The following is a 20,777-nucleotide window of genomic DNA, read 5'->3' on the forward strand; positions in this document are numbered from 1 at the left end:
GACAATTAGATCATTGCAAAGCTATGCACAAAATGGAGATTTGTCTCTGAACCTTGGTAAGACCAAGGTGATGATAGTTAACACCACAACACAGTTGGTGAGGACATTAGCACCAATGTGTACTTGTGATCTGGAAGTGGTGGAGTATGTAGAGTCCTATACATATCTCTCCTTCCGCTATGAGAGAGGCAGCACCTTTGAGATTGACACAAGGATACATAGGCTTGCATAGCTAGAGCGGATATGCTCATTGGTAGAGTTTTAGGAGCACATTTTCAGCTCATGGAACTCTCCTAGACAGAGACTAGCTGCAGATCTCAAAGCTCTCTTAGGACTCGCGCACCATGTCACTGACATATTTATCATCACCGCATTCAACGTTTATTGAGAGTCATAAAGCAGCTCCTACAAGGTTCAATGGAGGACATTCAGGCTTTAGTAGATAGGGCAATGTTTCGGATCTCTTGGTAAGTCATTAGCCTAGGCTAACAACCGTAAGCTGGACCGCCAACGTCAAGGCGAGATCAGATTGATCCAGACCTGACACTTATGTGTTGGTATACTAGGGTTTGTTACTTTTTACTATTTTCTATTGTTTGTGCTGGACAATGGGACATTTGTATCATATGATGTTGATGTAATTTTTTGTCTCATGGGTCTGTTAGGCTTTTTTGTGTCATAGGTCTGTTAGGCTCTTTTGCAAACAAATATTGAACATTTCATTTCATCATCTCTCTCTCTCTCTCTCTCTCTCTCTCTCTCTCTCTCTCTCTCTCTCTCTCTCTCTCTCTCTCTCTCTCTTGAATAACAGGTCTTGAGTTCAACTTTCCTCGTCGGATAGATCTTTAACACTAGAATGGTAACAGGACACTTTTATGTCCTTGGACACTTTTGTGTCTTGTTAAGTGACCATTTTGCTTGAATTATTTGAAGAGTATGAGAATGGATTTCTAGGTGCTATATATCCACAAAGTTGCCTTATGAGCTGAAAAAAACTTAGCATTTATTTTGGACTATCGATCTCACCATTAACCTTACTCTTGCACAACATTTTTGAACCTAAACTGTGTGAAAAAACAGGTCCTGTTTTTGGCTTTTTTTCAATTTTTGGCAACTATACCACTCTAAACTTCATGTTTGTGAGGTTTAGATGGCTAGAGGTTAGGCCTTCATAGTTCTCAACATGTTTTGTCGATGCTTGTAGAGAGAACTAAGTGTTAAAATTGAAAGTTATGACCAATTTACAAGAATTGCATAATCTTGTTTTTTGGCCAAAATTAGCACTTTTATGATTTTTTTGGGGGCTTTCTTGATATCCAAATTCAATTTTGATTGTGTAAGTGTAATATATAACATAAAGCTAATCTTCCTTGAGTTTTGGGGGACCTAATATACTATATGGCATAGTGTATGATGATGGTTGAGTTTTTTGATTGCTGAAGAATACGATACATTTTAGAGTAGCAAGTATAACTTTCTCAATATTGCTAGTTTCTTAGGCTAATTGTGTGTATTTTGTAGGTAGTAACCATATCTAATCATAGACTACAAACTTGGCTAGATATTGAGTAGTTTCTGTGGGTTTCTAGAGGTCATAATGCTAAACCCAATTTTTTCATGTTTGCTGTATTTAGCACTTTATCATTGCCCCCAAGGTTCCAATTGTAAGAGATCCATTATCCTTTTGACATGCTCCATGGCTCCTTTTGAATCTAAAGGCCCAAAGGGAACTAAGAAAACATGTATATAGTATCTGTATTGAGCGTGACTATAGAAACTTTGATGATAGGTCCGCAAAATGGCCAAAATGCAACTTTTTTGTACCTATTTTTTTTGCCCAAAAAAAAATTAGTGAGGTAAAAGCAACCATATGTTTTGGTCACCAACCCATTGAAGTTAACAGGGCATTTTATCTCATGTCCTACAAAAATCCCCACTCTTATTTATATGCAATCAACCGTAAGAAATTGTTGTTTTGGGCAAAATGCACTGGTCCATCAACTTTGGAGGCTTGTAGTGACCAAGGGATGAGAAAAATTATAAGTTTCTCATTTTTTCCATATGTAGTAGTTATTGAACTGTAAGCTCCTGAAAGGATTTTTCAAAATGAGTGGATCTAATATGGTTTTGGAATTTTTTTCCCAAAACACACACACGAGGAGAGGAAGGAGAGCCAGGTATGCTCCTTCCCTCTCCTCACTCTCATGTTCCCTTCCCCTCTTTCTCTCTCCCTCTCTCTCTCTCTCTCTCTTACACACACACACACACACATAGTGTTTTTGAGAGAGAGAGAGAGAGAGAAAGAGAAAGAGTACAAGCATAAACAAAAACGCACACACACATACATAAACAAAGAATGCACACACACATTGAGAGAGGAAAAGAGAGAGAGAGCATGCATAAACAAAAACCACACACATTGAGAGAGGAAAAGAGAGAGAGAACATGCATAAACAAAAAACCGAACATTGAGAGAGGAAAAGAGAGAGAAAACATGCATAAACAAAAAAACGCACACACATTGAGAGAGAAAGAGAGAGAAACTAATTTAACGTCGTAGGAAACTAATTAAAATTAAAAGACCTAAAGATCTAGCCGACGAGGAGTTGAACTCAAGACCTATTATTCAAGAGGGAAATGGCATAACCAATCTATCATACTTGGCATGGGTGATAGAAAGGTTATACCATTTATCTCTTTTTATTGGCACACACATCCACACACGCGCACACACACAAGAAGAAGAGAGTTATAACGTCGTAGGAAACTATCCTAAAAGACGTTAAAGATTAGGTTAGATGTAGACTTACGTTAAATTAGATTTAGGTTTATTTAAGTTAAATTAGATTAGATTTAGATTTATTTTTAGTTAGATTTACGTTTATTTACGCTAGATTTAGATTTTCGTTATATTAGATTAGATTTAGGTCTCCATAGACTGCGATGCCTGCATGAAGCGGGTGAAGAAAGCCCTCAATGGAATATAGGGTATTGCTGCCTTCACTCATGGTGGGTCCGTCGATCCAAAAGTACTGGTGAAATGTCTTCAGAAGATAGGGAAGAAGGTGGATCTTCAGGGCGGCAAGAGTCACTACATCCCCCACAATGACCATCTAGACAACCTCTAGTCATTCAACAGCAACTTCAAAGTTAGTAACAAGAGCAAGAACGGTCCAAAGGGCCAATTGCTGTCATCAGATGTGGATGGAGATGAGGCAGCGTCACCGCCGGAAGTACATGGGAAGATCTTCGCCGCCGATGAGTATAGCTGTGACCTACAAGAATCTTTTCAAAAGGTTAGGGAGGCTATAGCCATTTCTCAACAAAGGCAAAAAGCTGTTGCTGATAAGCACAGAAGAGCCTTAATGTTCAAAGAAAATGATTGGGTTTTACTCAAGTTTCCTAAGGCTCAATTAAGGCTTATCAACTCAAGTTGCCCAACCATTGGCTTATACACAATGCCTTTCATGTAAGCCTACTTAAGCCCTACAAAGGAGAGCCACCAACTGAACCAATTATTGAAGACCCTCCCGAAGTTGAAGACCAAGAAGAGGTGCTACAATCCAAAGCTGTCCTTCGGCATGAAGACAAGGTACTACGACCACTACAAGAGGCTATTCATATTAGCGACGCTCACACAGCGACGCTCAAAAAAAAAATTCTCGGCGTCGCTATGAGCGTCGCAAATTTACTTGTAAATTTGCGATGCTTATAGCGACGCTCATAGCGACGCCGGCAGTGCTAAAAAAAATAACAGAAAGCGCTCAAAAACTCAGATCTCAGATCTGAGTTTTTCGACGCCCTCAAGCAAGGAGCAGGTAACGCTCTCCCTCTCTCTCTCTCTCTCTCTCTCTCTCTCTCTCTCTCTTTCTTCTCCACACACACACACACACACACACACACACACACACACACACACACACACACGAGGAGAGGAAGGAGAGCCAGGTATGCTCCTTCCCTCTCCTCACTCTCATGTTCCCTTCCCCTCTTTCTCTCTCCCTCTCTCTCTCTCTCTCACACACACACACACACACACACATAGTGTTTTTGAGAGAGAGAGAGAGAGAGAGAGAGAGAGAGAGAGAGAGAGGACAAACATAAACAAAAACGCACACAGACATACATAAACAAAGAATGCACACACACATTGAGAGAGGAAAAGAGAGAGAGAGAGCATGCATAAACAAAAAACGCACACATTGAGAGAGGAAAAGAGAGAGAGAACATGCATAAACAAAAAACCGAACATTGAGAGAGGAAAAGAGAGAGAAAACATGCATAAACAAAAAAACGCACACACATTGAGAGAGAAAGAGAGAGAAACTAATTTAACGTCGTAGGAAACTAATTAAAATTAAAAGACCTAAAGATCTAGCCGACGAGGAGTTGAACTCAAGACCTATTATTCAAGAGGGAAATGGCATAACCAATCTATCATACTTGGCATGGGTGATAGAAAGGTTATACCATTTATCTCTTTTTATTGGCACACACATCCACACACGCGCACACACACAAGAAGAAGAGAGTTATAACGTCGTAGGAAACTATCCTAAAAGACGTTAAAGATTAGGTTAGATGTAGACTTACATTAAATTAGATTTAGGTTTATTTAAGTTAAATTAGATTAGATTTAGGTTTATTTTTAGTTAGATTTACGTTTATTTACGCTAGATTTAGATTTTCGTTATATTAGATTAGATTTATGTCTCCATAGACTGCGATGCCTGCATGAAGCGAGTGAAGAAAGCCCTCAATGGAATATAGGGTATTGCTGCCTTCACTCATGGTGGGTCCGTCGATCCAAAAGTACTGGTGAAATGTCTTCAGACGATAGGGAAGAAGGTGGATCTTCAGGGCAGCAAGAGTCACTACATCCCCGACAATGACCATCTAGACAACCTCTAGTCATTCAACAGCAACTTCAAAGTTAGTAACAAGAGCAAGAACGGTCCAAAGGGCCAATTGCTGTGGTCAGATGTGGATGGAGATGAGGCAGCGTCATCGCCGGAAGTTAACTCTCACATCTTTAGTGATGAGAATGCAAACTCTTGCCGAGCTATGTGAAAAATTATGTGTTAAATCAGTTTTAAGGTTCTTATAATCCCTGTTAGTTTAGTTCTTTGTTTTTAATATAACATAATTTACGTTAGATTTAGATTTTTTGTTATATTAGATTAGACTTAGGTTTATTTAGGTTTACCCACACACACACACACGCACACACACACACACACAAGAAGAAGAGAGTTTTAACGTCGTAGGAAACTATCCCAAAAGACGTTAAAGATTAGGTTAGATGTAAACTTACGTTAAATTAGATTTAGGTTTATTTTTAGTTAGATTTACGTTTATTTAGATTTACGCTTATTTACGTTAGATCGAGTCCACGCAAGAATTACTTACGGTTTAGGGTTTAGAGTTAGACGAACAGTGAAAAGATCTACTGTGAAAAGATGTTAAGATGCTGTGAAGTGCTACAGCTAGAGAAGAGGCAAAGGGGTTTTGTCCACTACATGCAGTATCATGTAGACGTGGGTCTGTAGATTTCTTGTACCCACAAATATAGGTATTGACCAATAAAGACGAGATTATAACCCGGTGGTTCTGATCTCCGTGCACCTCTAGACCGAGGTGTGCGGGGATTGGACATGACTAGAGAATGTGAGGTAGAGAGAGAGAGAGAGAGAGAGAGAGAGAGAGAGAGAGAGAGAGAGAGAGAGAGAGAGAGAGAGAGAGATAAGACGAAGAATGCCAATAGAATATTAAATTTGTTATCCAGGTTATAAGATTTTTATCCTCATTATGAGTAGTGAGACGAGGATGTGGGACCGTCCAACCGAAACACCTATCTCTCAACGAGGGTCTTATGTCCTTGTAATCAATGCAAGCATGCTGTGCGACGGACAAGACGTGTTTCTTTGCAGCACGTTCGCGAATTTGGCGAGTTCGATCCATCTATTATAGATCGAGTTGTTGCTAATTATAACTCGTTGGACTCTGATGCTGGCCAACAAGCAGCAATCTTGCAACCCAATAGACGTGTTCGCAGGCGCTTTGGTCAAGCAGCATATGTGAGGCCACAAGATGTAGCTTCTGACAGCTCGGGGGATGATCATGCAGAGCACATTCCCAACGAGGCAATGTTTGAGCCCGAGATTGATGAAATGATCGAGACGATCATGGATTCAGAAAGGCTTATCTATGATGATATGAAAAGTGAAGCCGATTTGATAAAGCCCGGGACACGCTATGGCGAACCATAGATGATGAGCGCATATCTGGGATTGTCATGTGCAATCTCGGTGTTGAGAAGAAGATGACGGAAGATCTAGAGGCTAAAATCAACCGATTTTGCATGCTTCACAATCCAGTGATGCAAAAGTGGATTTCACAATATGAGGATGCAAAGCAAGAGCGACAAAGCAAGAGTACTCTTGGTGTTGCGCGACCAAGGTAAGTTTGCAATGTACGACTAGCTAGTGACTTTATTTCTAAACGTTTGAACGGCCACTCATAATCTTTGTTCGTTGTAGTATAAGTCATACACAGCAGCATGATGTAAAGGTCGACATTTTAGGGTGGAACGGATCGACAAAAAGCGTTTTACTCAAGATTGTGGAATCATGGCAAAATTTGAACAGTCTAGTCGACGACGTTCCTCTGATGCAGATCCTATGGTGGCGGAACTCACTTACTTCGGCACGCTACAAGATATTTTGAGGATCGATTACAGAGGATTTTTTGTCGACTTGTTCGACGTGCAATGGTTCAAGATAATCATGGAGGGTCGCAACGCTACTGTGCGTAGAGGAGAGTCTGGTTTTCTTGAGGTGGATTCTACTAAGAAATGGACTGACCTAAGAGACACTTTCGTACTACCCGAGAATTGTGAACAAGTAAGTATGTAAATAGTTAACATCCTCCTTTTACAAGTTATGTGCTTGAAAGCTCTCATGTAAGTTATGTGGCTCTGGCAAGTAATATTTCATCCTACAAAGTCTACATCAAACTGGTGGTACGTCATAGAGGTAGCCCCTCGTAGTGCAAGGACGTATGAAGGCTACCATGTGCCAATCACAACGGCATCAATGGAGGAGATCGGAGAAGATGCTCAATCAGAAGCCGCTGCGGTGGTGCCAGACGAGCATCAAGATGCTACTACTCTATATGGGGTGCATGCAGAGGAGCTACAAAATGAAACAGAGGATATGTGTTTAAATGGAGAGCTCTATATAGATATAGGAAGTTATGCTGAGTTATGCGAGGATGAGAGAGAGATCTCTTAAAGCCACAAATATTGTATTTGAACAATTTTGCTCCGTGTTGTAAAAGCTCTGGCTCTCTAAGTACTTTCCATGGTGTATAACGCTCTTTTCTACTCGCGCTCACATCTTTTGATTGAAAATTCTGAGTTTTTGACTTGCCCCTTCTATCACTCAATTCATTGCGTCATTGTATTTATATGCGTCATTACGTCATTGTATTTAATGGTCTTTGCGTCATTGTCTACTCTATTCATTCAATATTAAGTTTAAATATTCGTGTGTTTAATGCAGGTATGGATGATGAGGAGTTTCTTTCTTCTTTGTCACCGCAGCAGAGACAGTGGTACGTGGAGCGTCATCGCTCTGGTGCATCATCGCGCGTTCCTACTCCATCCGCATCTCCCTCTCTTTCGGAGCATTCGGCGCGCTCCGAAGCTTCGGCGTCGACGAGACAATCTTCACACTCGGCTAGACACCGGCGCTCTAGTGGTGGCGGTGGCGGTTGTTGTGGGGATTGCGCCGCCGATGCCTCCACACCGCCTCGTGTTCGACGAGGCTCTTTACCCTCCCCTTCTTTGCCCGCCCCCACACCAGCCACAGCATCGCCATCTACGCCAGGTTTTGCGCGGCTGACTGTTCCCAGAAGCTACACACCTCTACCTACTCCGCCAGGAGCCACCCCTCTCGACACTCCACGCTTCGGGGCCCAGACGCCGGTGGAGACACCTGACGTCCGTACCCCCATCGACACGCCGCTAGAGACCCCTGCCGGGACACCCAGGTTCACGCGTCACCGGCCAGAGGGCTTGCCTTACTCCGTCGACTTCAGCGGCGGCATCATCATGGATGATGACGGCAAGAAGGTGATCTCGCGCATGCGTGGTCTTTGCTGTCAGCTGTTTAGACACTACATACTAAACAAATGGAGTGAAGTACCAAGTGATTTAAAAAACAGAGTCATCAGCATACTTCAGGATGAGTTTCCCGTTCCAACACGGGATCATCGCTTCAATGAAGACCTGATGAAGATTCGAATGCGCGAATACTGCAAACACAAGCGTTCCGAAGTGCAAAAAGCAATCAAGCATGGGTGGAACAGGCCAGATTGGCTGGCCAAAGAAGATTGGAAGAATGCGAAGAAAGTAGCGCGTGAGAATCCCGACAAGTGGAAGCAACAAAAGGATGCAGCCAGAGCGCGAGTAGACGCAGGGAGCTCGCACCACTTGGGGAGCGGTGGATGGGCATCATTTGAGGCCGATTTTGTAAGTGTTTTCGCATTGCTCTTTATGTTCGATAGTTTAGGGTTTATGATTTTTTTAATTCTAACATAATGAAATCGTTGTATGTTTTGACAGTGGTCGATGACAGGACGTGATCCCACACCGTACGAGCGCGAGTATGCAGGCAGGAAGGGCTTAAACGCCCTGATGGACATTCTCAGTTCTCGCGGCGGCATGGTTAGTATTAGGGTTTACTCTTTTCTATTTTTTGTATTGTTTTATAAATGTCCTTATATGTTTATACTTACTGAAAGCTGTCTTATTGTCTTTGTTTGCAGAATCCGACAAATACGCCGCTTGGACGCGATGAGACGTCTGACTAGACGACATCAGTTTAGCCGTAGCTAGATAGCATTAGTTTAGGGTTTCTCATAGCTTATGTATCATGAGACGGATTTTATACGTCTTTTTGAACCATGTATATTATTACATTTGTCACCGCAGTTCATTTTGCCAATCAATCCTTTATGCCTATGATGTTGTACAATTGTCATTATTACATTTGCCAATCAATTCATTTTGCCTATGATGTGTACAATTGTCAATTTTACGCTTGTCAATTTTGCAAACAATGCGTCTTGTGGGTGATTATTTTGGGTCTATTATCTACCCTTGCACTTTTTTTAAAAAGTAAATCAAGTACAATATGGTTGATGGGTGGCAGGGCATTCAATGCCCTGACACCAAAAAAAAATTCTCTCGGGCGTCGCTATAACCGTCGCTATTTATGGCTCTGTAGCGTCGCTATGAGTGTCGCTATAGAATTCTGTGTAAACGTCACTATAACCGTCGCTATGAGCGTCTCTATATAGCGACGCTTATAGCGACGCCGGGGGTTATAAAAACCCAGTGTATTTTCGTCGCTAACAACGTCACAAGAGCACACAACCTCTTGTAGTGGACATGGTAAGATAATCCGACGGTATCTTATTAAGTTCAAAAATTATCCTTTTGAAGATGCTAGATGGATGCAAGGAGTACAACTTAAGGATAGTATGAACCTTGTCAATGCTTACAATGCTACATTAGAGTAAGCAAATGTACAAATTTCTTTTAAATGACTCATGTTTATGTTTTTGTCTTAATTATAAGACTAGTCCTCTTTTTAATTGTGCACAAATTTAACTAGTATGCATGCTTAGAATCATGTTTGTGATGACGACGTCTCTCAAACACCAAGTAGAATTTGTCACTCTACATTGGGAGAATGAAATGGACTAAAGAGCAGACATGCTTGCGGCAGCTATGTCTCCCAAGCACCAAATGGATTAGTCATCCATCTTGGAAAGATGTCGTCGGGTAAAAAAGGGATCCTCTATCCGCTAAGTACGATTGACTAATGACTAAGGCTTTATCTCTTCTACCTCATAGTCGAGGACGACTATGATTTCAAGAGAGAGGTAATGTCATAAAATCTAATATCTAACCAACCCAAATGATTTTCTCATATTAAATTGATCACTTAATGTGGGAGAACAAACGGGAACAAGTGTTAAGATATAGATATGTGCTTATAGATCTATCTCAACACGGGGCCAATAGTAAAGGGGCCCAAATGGGAGATGGTCTATCAAGAGCAAGGCTAACCAATGGAGCATAAGACCTTAGGGTTAGCTTCATTGAAGACCTCCAACAATGTGTGTAAAAGTCTTTTGACCTTAGGTAAGCTAGGGCTGAGCTTGAGGTGGAACCCGGCCCAAACTCGAGGTGCTTGTCATGCTTGAGGTGCTTGTCCTGCTTGAGGTGCTTGTCATGCTTGAGGTGCTTGATTAAGATGCTTGAGGTGCTTGACTGGCTCCATGCTTGAGGTGCTTGACTTGGTGCATGATTAAGGTGCTTGAGGTACCTTGAGAAGCTTGCCTGAGATGCTTGTGGGAACACCCCCTACTTCAAGTGCTTAGTCATGCTTGATGACTAAGGGGCTTGCTCATCCAAAGTCAAAATGATCCCTACAAGGAGGGGGGGCGAGCCTACAAGGGGGGGGGGGGGGGGGGGGGGGATGAGAGAGAACACACACACACACACACACACAAGGGAAGCCCCAGCTTGAAGAGGCAGCAAGGACACTTGTCAAGTTCCTCCTCATGTTGCCCTCATGGTGTGCCTGAAACCTATTGGTTGGCCACCCAAGGGGTCCAATGATAATAAAGGATATTTAATTAATTGATTTTGCATTTATCAAGTCCTCTCTCTCAAAGGGGAAAGAGGGACACTTGTCCCAAGGCTATCCCTGTTGCTTGTAATGGCTTCTGCTTGTGATTGGCTAGGCCTGGAGGGGTCCAATGAGCTTCAAGCATGAGCTACAAGGGGGGGTCGACCCAAGCAAGCTAGGGGGGTGCTTAGGGGGTATACTCACCCACACACACTCACAAACACTCTCATTGTGTACTATGCAAAAGGCAAGAGCTCCCTCTCTTTCTCCAGGCAAGTAGAGGTTGAGAGCCTACACCAACACTCTTGGCTATGGAGTGCAAATCCATCCAAGATACATGCTTCAATGCTTGAGCTTGCCATCTATTTCTTCTTCATTACTATGCTATTATGTATGCTAGCACAAGAGTTATGATAAGTAAGGAACTAGCTCTTTCTCGTATGAAATGTTTCTTCTTCCTCTTCCCTACCCTCATTCCCTGCTAGCTCTCTCCACCTTCGAAGGTGTTTGAGGTCTTGGGACTGAGGCTTGGTATAGTTAAAGCTTTCTTCAAGTTTAGGTTATGCTATGATGATGATGCATGAAGCTTTCCATCTTCATTGCTTCACCTAGGTCACAAGGAACACAAAGAATGTATTGTAACAAGTCTCTCTTTATGGGAGAAATCATAATACAAATGCCTATTGGAGGGGGGACCGGCTCCACATAAATCCGGTCCTCAACTGTTTTCATGTTCTCTAAATTCTCTCTCTTGCAAAAGTATCGTCTATGCCAAGTTAACTAATTGCTATGATGTTGCTATCTTCAATTATGTCAACCCGCTATGCTCACAAAATCATTTCTTGAAAGTACTCTCATTAAATTCCGCTACTCTCAAATTGAATAGGAAAATTCCATTACACACACACACACACACACACACACAAAATAGTGCTTGTATCCTATTGATATTACAGAATGTCGCAATGAAGCATTCTACCAAGGTCCAATCACAACAACACATCATAGAACCAAGGGGGAACCAGGAAGCACAAAAGTGAGGGAAAAACCAAAGGATCAGCAAGGGAATCAAGATATGTGCAGACAAGGAAGACAAGAAGCTAATGAGACGTATGACTTTAAGCCGGAACTGCACAAATGTGCCCAAGATTTCTCTATACAAAATAACAACCGCAGAGATGTGATCCCCAAAAACATCCATAAGATGCCGAGACTATTTCTTGGTACTCAACCGCTCAAAATCTCCTAGCATAATATCCTGTCCAAGGGTGGAAATTCTCTTCATGTTGTGATAAGCATAGCAAGAGGAATCTCATCTCTATCTGAACTACATGCGAGTACAACAATATCTCCGCATTAAGAACTCTCTCCATCCTTGTAAAGTAGGGAGAGAGATGACTTAGGTAAGAACCTTTTGGAATGATCATCATCTTGTGCAGGGTGGATAATCTTAAACAAGGAATCTCCGCCAAAGCCCGTGTTGGTGGGGTCCCCGGTCTGCACGATGAAGTCCTTGTGGATGGCATGAAACAGACAATTGTTGTAGTAACCCAGCTTGCAAAGCTTGAGGAAGTTGGTGGAGGCGAGGGGACATTCCTCTGTGTACAGATCTATCACCACGGGGCCATAGCTGGTCGATATGAATACTGCCATTCTCTCTCTCTCTTCTCTCTCTCTCTCTCTCTCTCTCTCTCTCTCTCTCTCTCTCTCTCTCTCTCTCTCTCTCTCTCTCTCTCTCTCTCTCTCTCTCTCTCTCTCTCTCTCTCGGGATAGTTTTAAAACTCGGCTCAGGGCTGCTTTTGAGTTCAACGATCGGAGCGTGCTTTTTGCTCTGCCTCTAGGCGGCCCTCCACACTATTTCACACGCACATGGCGGGATGGGATCGACGGCAAAAGTGATTCAGGCCGTCGATGCGGGTTTGTAAATTTGGGACAATCGGGGCAGGTCGCGCCCCACCCACGACCTCCCAACTGCAAACAATGTGCACTAACCACTACGCCCGCTTGCGTTCATGGTACGTCATATAGTAAATTCGGAGCAAATTTGTAAATTCGGACCGTCCTCGCGTCATCAGATCCGACGGTCCACGATTGGCACGTCCCCTGTTTTTATCCTCCACCACTGATCCCACCCTGCCCATGCCCGTGTGAGCTAGTGAGGAGGGCAGCGGCTACAGAGGTTGGAGCGGTTCACCTGGTCGGGGGGGCATTGCACTAATTGACACCTCCTTTTGAGATGTGGGATCAATGGCTCACGATCAGCATTTGCAAAAAAACAATTTCACAAACATACAAAATTCCCTTTAGGATAGATTCAAAGGAAATTTTACAAAATAATTGGCATTTTTTACAATTTTACTCTATTTTGTTATATTTTCCAAGCAGACTTTCTCCTTCTCCCCCTCTCTTCAACCGGCTCATTTGGCTTTTCAATTGGCTCAAGGCTAAATTGAGGCACACTTTGATCGTGATCGTTGGATTCCGTAGGGAATGCAAAAGATTCTCACGTTTTCGGATTCGAGGCTTGAACCCATTTCCTCTCTTCCCCTTGGGATTGACTCTAACCGCTAAACTATTGTGTACTTGTTGAAAGGGGTGTGTGTGTTAAGTTTATAAATCACGTAGTCGTGGTTAAGTTCACACGTAGTTCACATCAAGTTCACGCCAAATTTGGTGTGGTGTACAGACCTTTCCAAGCTCACACTTAGTTCACATCGAATTCACGCCAAATTTGGCATCGTGCACATACTTCCCAAGTTCACACCTAGTTCAAATGACAATCAGACCTCCCCGATTGAACCCCTCTCATGACACCTAATGTGGACCATTGATCCCACCTCCCTAGGGGTGTGTCAATTAGTGATGAGGGTCAGGGGGCTACGCACCCTGGCTCTCCGTCTACAATTCATTACTGGCCATAATCAGAGCATTTACTAAGAGGTCCCCAACTCACCGACAACAAGGTCAAGATGGGGTCCTTGACAGGTCTCTAAGCCTAATAAAAGCCAGAGTCTATAAGCAAGAAAAATCCAACGAATAGACCTTTACCATGTGAATGGCTTGGGACTATAGCCCTAAAAAAAGACCTTGTATGTCTTGCAAGCAAAAACGGGAAGCGAAAACGGGACAAAAACTTAAAAGTTCAAAAAAAAAGCGACCCTATCACTTCTGCAAATAGGCTAAGGTATCCTCAACCAACACTTTTTTCCCTCTAAGTGAATGAGGGCACAGCCCTTGGTGGACTCCTCTTCCAAATGAAGAAGTCTCCTAATGTTTAGTGCACAAAAAAAGATAGATACCTGACTAATCAGGTCCACCCATCCATGATCAACAACCTTAGTCGATCCCCACTTACCACCCTGCACTCGCACATGCTTTTTTGTTATTTAATTACTACCAACTTTTTTCAACATTTAAAACAATGGTTTATTTTAACTTTCCAGCACACTGATTCATTGAAGAAGATATTGAAATCAGTATCAAAAAACAGTCTTTAACAAACAAGCATCTTTAAACTTAAGACAAGGTATGATTACTTCAAATATTCCTTGAAAAACCTGACCCGTACTCAACTTGTCTCAAGCACACCTATACATGAGTGAAAAACGGGACCCTTCCTTATTCATAGTCCGGAGTGGAGAAGCATCACCCAAAGTTTGGGACGCCCAAACGTCAAAACCGGTTGCCCATACAATCGAGCGGTTCCCCTAGGATAAAAACGATATCCAAAGATATATAAATAAACATACACATATACTAGGTAAAAACTCCTCGTACATAGGGATAATCAACTCATTCGTGACTCAAAAGCCATCATTACTCATCACTAAAGTGAAAATATTTCAAGGAATCAGAGGTGTCTTGAGACAAGTAATTGTCTTAAGAATGATCAACCATTTCTTTCCTAGATCAATCAGGCTAACCCAACCAATTGTTTCCTAGATTACAAAAAATTGCACGTTGGTTTCTTGGAAGATACCCTTCCGGTTCTCAACCAATTTTATTATTTCATAAATCCTTATCCACTCTTTGACGTATGTAGTGTTATCACTTAAAGAGGCTTTGAATTACTTATAACTTAAATTATAACGAAGACCCATCTGGGACTGGTCAAGTATCTGATGCATCTCTGAGGCCCGAACACTCTCGTCCTTAGGCCTACTGCTTGGTCCGACCTCATGATCATGTGAGCTTTGGCCCTCTTTGTAATACTATCCTCTTCTTCAGTGGCTTGGTTGCAGGGGTCCTCTTGGGAGCCATGACTTCTATCCTTATAAAAAGGATGTCTAATTATCAGGTAAATTATCAAAACTTGAATTTTATATATCATTCTATTGCATAACTTTCAAAACTTAACCTAATACTTAGACCCTGGGGTATTTTACTTGATTATAGAAGATTCTTATGATTTAATATCGTTCTCGTAACTCTTTACACCTTAGTTTAGCCATGAAAATTTCATGATTAACTTCTGGAAACTAACCTGCTAGCTTTTTCTTTAAATTGTTGTCGAAAATAGTAACTTCTCAACATCCTAATTATTTATATATATGAAATATTTTTATCCTAGCTTTCTTATAGAGTTTTTTTTCCAATAATTAATTTAGAAACTTTCAAATGGATATACTATTTATCTACATTAATTTACAGCCAAAAACAGGGTTTTTAGACCAAGATAATCACTAATTATAATTTAATTATCATAGGCTCTTTACACTTAGATATTTTTTTGATAAATATCTCATTAACTTTTAAACAAGTTTGCTAATTATCCCTATTAGTTTTCAATCGAAAATAGAGTTTTTGACACCAAGATAATTACTAATATTAATTAACTAACTATGAGATAATTGTTATGAGTTACTTACACTTAGTCTTTCTCTAAGAAATATTTGATTAATTTTTAAATATTTTTGCTAATTATCCTCATTAATTTTTAGCCAAAAGAAGGTTTTTAGGCCAAGATAATTACTAAAACTAACTAGCTAATTATAATCTATTTATCATGTGTTATTTACACTTAGATATTTCTATGATAAATATTTCATTAACTTTTAAATATATTTTCTAATTATCCCTATTAATTTTCAATCAAAAAGAAGATTCTTAGGCCAAGGTAATTACTTAAACTTATTAACTAATTATAATATAATTATAACTAGTTATTTACACTTAGATCTTTCTTTGATACTTATCTTGGGATTTATAAAGCTAGTTCACTAAATTTTCCAAAGCTGTAAGGCTAAAAATAGTCAATTTTTGCCTAAATAAATATCTATATTTTTACTAATCAACTGGTATTAACACTAATTCCCTTGATTAATCAACTAAATTTTTTCTCTCTAGTGATTTTTGGGCATGGTCTCTGAAGGCTAGAGAGATTTGGTTAGGCCTCAGAGTCTGAGAGCAATTGTGAAGCCTAAGGTCCTATTATAGCTCTTTCTGGCACATAGGGGGTAAATTTGGCAGTTACTTGCAGCAGCTCAAGCAGCCCTCAAGCTCTCCCTAGCACCACCTGCTGCTAGACTAGTCCTTGGCAGGTCAATGGTGGCCTTTCCCAGTACCTGTCCCCTTTAAATTTCAACACTGCTGATTTTCAAGCCTATATTTTGCTTTATAGGTAAATATCTGGAAAAATATCTAGGAGGTTATGATAAAAGTAGAGCCTTTCAATTATTTTAGTAAATTAAAGTAGCTGTGAAAAATTCTAGAGGGTATAGCGGGGTCTGTTTTTACCTGAATTCAGTTCTGAAAATTTCTAACTGTAGTATTGTCGTGCATAAGATTCTAGGAATGCCAACCTTTGGTATAATTGGGCAAGTCATCATTGATTTTTCAAAATCAAGACTTTTTTAATAGGCCTTGTACATTTTTCCTTTATTACAATAGCTGGAAATGTTACATTTACTGTCAGATGTATGACACATCAGTAGGCGGATAATCAAGAGCTATTCTATCCAATCGGATCGAATAATTGCGTCATGTCAATAGAGAGAATGAAATAGCGCATGTCCCGCACCTGAGAGCTCTGCACTCCCAATGGCAAGGTGTCACCTCAGTACACGTAATCTCTCACACACTTCTCTCTTAGTAGGCTTGTACTCGTCACTCCTGCAAATTTGTACTTGTCACTCTTGCATCCGGCTAGTGTTGCACGTCCTCTCTTAGAAAATTGTCACTCCTGCACCCAATTACTATTGCACGTCCTCCCTCAGCAAACTAGTGTTGCCACCCCCCCCCCCCCCCGCGCGGACCCTTGACAGCTGGGAATGGTGACCATTCCCTACAATACTACTTCCACCAATGGCTCCCAGCCTCCGCCGATCGCCATGCGGTCGTAGTATTATGGTCACTTAGGGACCGTTCTGTGAGTCCGTCAAGATCGTGGGGAGGAGGAATGGTCACTCAAGGACCATTCTCTAGTCCATCAAGATCGTGGGGAGGGAGGTTGCTGATCGCAGCCATGATCGCAGTCGTGTCTCTTCTCCTATAGAACGCATCTTTGCAACCATAGGATGCATGCCACATTAGCACTGGTAATTTGAGCCATGTAAGCCAATGATTACCTCCCAAAACAGCAAGTGGAATGTCTCCTGCTTGCGAGACCTCTACCCGCGTAATCAACTACCAGAAAATTGCTATGCAGCTGCCACATTAGCATGCAAAATTCGGAATATGTGTCACCCCTCTTGAGGTAAGTGTGATGGTCCCCCTCTCCCATGACCATTGATGGCCGAGAAACGACACTTATTGTCCTTTCCCATAATCAAGGTGATTGACGGAGCACTGATTATGGGAAAGGATAATAAGCATCATTTCCCTACATCAAAAGTGTTGATAGATGTAATACGACATGGACTTAAGTGCAGGTGAGTGCAGTTTTCTGGTAAAGGCAACACAATTGACTCCTCACAATTTGGAATAGGAATTGCGCGATCTCTCATGAATCTCACAATCTCTCGCTTTTTTCTATTTTGAATAGATGCAACCGATTCTCAAAAGTGTTGTGCAATAAAATTCGAGCTTGGAGTTGATTTATGCAGTGCGTGTAGAGCTTGTGTTGTGCCCCTAGATGTGCTATAAAAACTTGGCGGGACCCTATCTTCAAGAGGTTCTGGAGCTTCCAACCTCTGCAAGTACTTTGTGTGACAAAGCTCTTACTATGCCACCCCTTTTTTGCTAATGAAACAAGTGATTAAATCATGAGGCCTGCCATCAAATTTATGCATGGAACAAAAAGGTTTTGTAAAATCACGATCTGAGCATGCTTTTTGGTTTGTTCCTAAATGGATGAGGCCTTATTATGCCGTCCCGTTTTTGCTAATGACACAAGTGATAAAATCACGAGGCCTGCCATTAGATCTGTGCATGGAACAAAAAAAGTCAAGTAAAAGAAGATGAGTTTATCTAAACAAACATGAGTGCCTCTCTTCAGAGCAAAACAAGTGAGGGAATGCAGCAGGCTATAATATTACACTATATATGTCGTTCTATGTATATGTTTTAGAAAACAGGAGAGGCTTTTTCTAATATGTCTTTCAAAAGACTAATGTGAATTGTTATCACCTTACTACTACACTAAAATGAGAGGGACCGTAGACCAAAAAAATATGATTAGCAAAACGGTGTAAACTAAACTTAAATATGTGAGCTTTCCATGTTGAGCTCAAGAACCCTCACCAATACTACATCGTGCTAGTATTGCAGTGCCCCTTCCCCATCATTGTGGGAGCTAGATAGCCCTAGTCTCACCCCTACATAGACCATGATAAAGATATCAACCTCAAGTGTTAGACAAGGGGAACTAGAACCTAGGAGTCTACCTCCCAACCACCCACTATATAGCATGGTTCCTAGCCCTTTGTTCTAGTTGGACTCCCTTTCCACACTGCCTAGCCCGGCCTTGCCGTTGTCCTGACATTACTCCCCCTTAAAGAAGAGTTTTTGTCCTCGAAAGCAAAAGTGGGGAACTTCTTCTTAAGAACACTAATGTTTTCCCAAGTGGCACCTTCCTCAGGTCGATCTTTCCACTTGATTAAGGCTTGTTGACGTACATGATGATGCGTACGTAACTCATGATAGTCGAGAATACGTTCAGGTTCATGCGCTAAGGTAGGAGGTTCAACAAAATCAACCAAAATATGTTGGTCAATGACATTGTCGTCCCCATGTAACCGCTTACGTAAACGGCCTACATGAAACACCGGATGAATACGAGAATGTGTAGGTAGCAATAATTTGTAGGCACGATCACCTACTCGTTTGAGTATTTTGAAAGGCCCACAATATTCGGGAGATAATCTAGGTGTTGGCCTAGTTTTCAAACTTTCTAAATGTTCTGGCACACGTAAAAATACTTCCTCTCCTTCCTCGATAAGAGATACTTTCCCATTTTCCATTGGGAATATCCAAAGGATGTAAGAGTCCTCCTGCTTTCAGGCGCTCTGCTTTGTAACTTGACATTTTTCGCAATGCAAGACATAAGCTTGAACGAAGCCATGTAAACCTGGCCAGTAAAACTGTCGTCGTATGAGAGCATAAGTCTTTCTAATACCCGGGTGTCCTGCACTTGGACTACCATGACATTCATAATGAGTTTGGCGCCGAATGTCTGTGTCGGTCGGTACACAAACTCTCCCCTTATGGAGTAGGTACCCATTGTCGATGGTGAAATGCTTCCATCGTTGTAGTTCATCACTCGATAGAGGAGAACTATCTGTGGAGGTTAACGTTACACTACCATCAATGGAGTGAGAAGGATCCCTCATTTGTACATGGCTCCACACTTTGGAATATGCTTCACCATGCTCAAATCTACCTTTGAGAGAATCCAAAAATTCACTACGAAGTTCCGTGAACAAGAGAGAATTGATCTCCGGCATACAACTTAGAACGTCAGCCACCACATTGTATCGTCCTTTATGATACCGAAGCTTGGCGTCATATTCCTAAATAATCTTGGCCCACCTGGCTTTTCCACCCTTCAAATCAGTTTGTTGTGTAAACCATTTGATGCTTTCATGGTCAAACACAATATCAAACTGAGCACCATACAAATAATGCCACCATGTTTTTAAGGCAGACACTATTGCATAGAGTTCGCGCTCATAAGCAGAGTAGTTATGTTGAGCTGCATCAAGCTTCTTGCTTTCAAATGCAATTGGATGTCCGTCTTGTAACAGGACTGCGCCAATGGCACAGTCATTGGCGTCCGTTTCCAAAACGAATGGTTTCAAAGGATCTACAATAGCTAGTATGGGAGCTGTAGCTAATGCATCCTTGAGCGTATCGAAACTGTGCTGTTGAGCGGGTCCCCACTAAAAAGCTTTTCCTTTGCCTTTCAGTTGATCCGTCATGGGAACAACAATATTAGCATAGTTTGTAACGAACCTTCGGTAAAAAGCGGCAAATATTTAATAAATCTGTAACTCTTCCAGATTTTTAGGAGAAGGCCACTGCCGGATTGTATCCACTTTAAATTGATCCATATATAGCCCATTAGCTGAAATAACATGCCCAAGATAGTGAATTTCGTCTTTCAGAAAATCACACTTAGATTCCTTGGCATATAATTTATTTGTTCGTAACAATTTGAACACCTGCCTCAGATGTTGTAAGTGTTCATCTTCAAAAGCACTGTAGACTAGAATGTCATCAAGAAAAACGATGACAAATTTGCCCAAATACGGCTTCAAGACATTATCCATAAGAGTCATGAATGTTGCGGGCGCATTGGTTAACCCAAAGGGCATCACCAAAACCTCGTAGTGTCCAAACCTTGTTCGAAATGTAGTTTTGGGTATATCAACAAGTTGAATACGCACTTGGTGATAACCTGACCACAAATCTATTTTCGTAAAAATATGAGCATGAGCGAGTTTGTCGAACAACTCATCCACGCGTGGCAATGGGTACTTGTTCTTAACAGTAATCGCAATTAAGCCACGATAGTCTACGCACATGCGCATACTGCCATCTTTTTTATTCACTAATAGGATAGGAGAAGCCCATGGTGAAGAACTGGGCTGGATAAACCCTCTGCTAAGGTAGTCAGCAAGCTGACGTTCCACCTCG

The sequence above is a fragment of the Adiantum capillus-veneris genome, chromosome 20 (genome assembly GCF_014529385.1).
Source record: "Adiantum capillus-veneris isolate H3 chromosome 20, ASM1452938v2, whole genome shotgun sequence".
NCBI lineage: Eukaryota > Viridiplantae > Streptophyta > Polypodiopsida > Polypodiales > Pteridaceae > Adiantum > Adiantum capillus-veneris.